The sequence below is a fragment of the Microtus oregoni genome, unplaced genomic scaffold (assembly GCF_018167655.1).
Source record: "Microtus oregoni isolate MIOR12 unplaced genomic scaffold, Mior012 000032F_ref0000030, whole genome shotgun sequence".
NCBI lineage: Eukaryota > Metazoa > Chordata > Mammalia > Rodentia > Cricetidae > Microtus > Microtus oregoni.
In genome coordinates, this window is record NW_024543091.1 from 20,431,750 (window position 1) to 20,433,769 (window position 2,020).

Consider the following 2,020-nt stretch of genomic DNA (forward strand, 5'->3'; position numbering starts at 1 on the left):
TTGCGACTTGTGTCACATTAAGCCTTCCTCCAGCTGGAGCCTTCTCATTTTCTGAAACACTTGATTTCAGACCAAAGATTAAAAGCCTACTTCCTGTTCTGCCGTGATGTTTATGCTGTTGCAAAACACCCCACAAGCGCAGGATGTGACAAGCACAGAGGCTCCTCGGAGGATCCAACAAGGGAGATCTTCGCTTGAGAGATTCCCAAGCGCAAATCTAAAGTGTGTTTTATGTTCAAGGTTAAGCCTTTTTACTGGAATTAAAAACCCTTCAGGGCAAGCCAAAATAACTAACAAAATAAAAAGTAAAATAAAAAAAAAATCACTGTCCTGATCTCTAGCTACAAAGCTTGATGAAGAACTTTCCAGAAGTCAGATAGATCACTGAAATTATCCTCACCAGCACATAGTCCTGTGGGTTGTCGGGGAGTAGAACTATTTCCCAATGGGCTCGACCCACCGCCACCACCAGCCACCCCACCACCCACATACTGCACACTTACATGGCCTCTCTATTGTGTACTCTCTCAGCAGATGGGAACATGTGGCCAAAGCAGTCCAGGCTGGGGTCTGGAGAGATGGCTCAGCAGTTAAGAGCACTGACTACTCTTTCAGAGGACCCCAGTTCAATTCCCAACACCCATATGGTGGCTCACAACTGTCTGTAACTCGTGTTAATCCAGCAAGGATTAACACCCTCTCTGGCCTCCATGAGCACTGCACACACATGGTGCACATGCATACATGCAGGCAAAACACTTGTACACATAAAATGAAAATAAATCTGAAGCAAAAAGTGTGAACTGAGAAGAGAGTATCAGAGATCCCTGCGTTACAATCCATACCCGCATTGCTTCACTCCAAAGGAGACCCCCATATTCATGAAGAACCATTTCCTGTCCCACGCTACTCCTAGCCCCTGGCTACCACTAACCTTGCTTTACATCTCTATGAACTTGCCTCTTCTCCATATTACATAGAAAAATAACAATATAGCCTACAGCCTTCACTTAGCATGTCCTCAAGGCCCATTTATATTTTAGACTGTATTCGTTCTTCGTTCTTTTCTAGGGCTATGCAATGCTCCATTGTGTGGAGAAAATCTGTTTGAGGAAGGAGGTGGGTACTGGAGTCACTGTGTGCCTGTAGAGGTCAGGAGAGGATAGCCCCAGGGGTCAGGATGGAGCTTGGGTGCTCAGGCTTGGCAGCAAGGTCCTTTCCTCACTGAGCCATCTCACTGATTGGTATAGCCACTCGTCAGTGATGACATCTGGGCTATTTCCAACTTCTGGGATTGTGATTGGCACTATGGACACTGTGTACAGCCAAAACCCTTAGTGACTTTGCAGTGCTCTATCGCGTTGCAGATATTATCTAACAACACAAAAAAATTGTTTTAATAAAATAACTAGAGACCGGGCGGTGGTGGCGCACGCCTTTAATCCCAGCATTCGGGAGGCAGAGGCAGGCGGACCTCTGTGAGTTCGAGGTCAGCCTGGTCTACAGAGCGAGTTTCAGGACGGTATCCAAAGCTACAAAGAGAAACCCTGCCTTGAAAAACTAAAAAAAAAAATAAAATAAAATAACTACAGACATATGTTATACTTTATAACCTCCACTTGTCAGCTCTTCAAGATGATTACTGGATCAACAAATGGGTCTCCTGGGACCTAAAAGAAACTGAGTGGTAGGGAGTATAAAATAGAATCCAATTTTAAAATAACCCAGTGGCTCTTCAAGCTACAACTGCACCGTTCGTGAAGCCATGCCCTGCGAGCGTGGGAAGGACTGTGAGAACGTGTTCTTGATCCTTGATTTTCACTAAGGGAAAGTGGTAATTAAAGTTGGCTTTACCACGTGACTATGTTGACTTGGTCTGCAGCATCAATTCTCCCCGAAGAGCCCGGCCCCTGCAGCGCCACAGACGCCCTCTAGAGGGCGAGCCCAGGGGACGCCGAGTGCCCTGAGGAGCTCTGAGAGGTAGACAGAAAGAACTGGGCCAGTAGAGCCTCTGCACCGG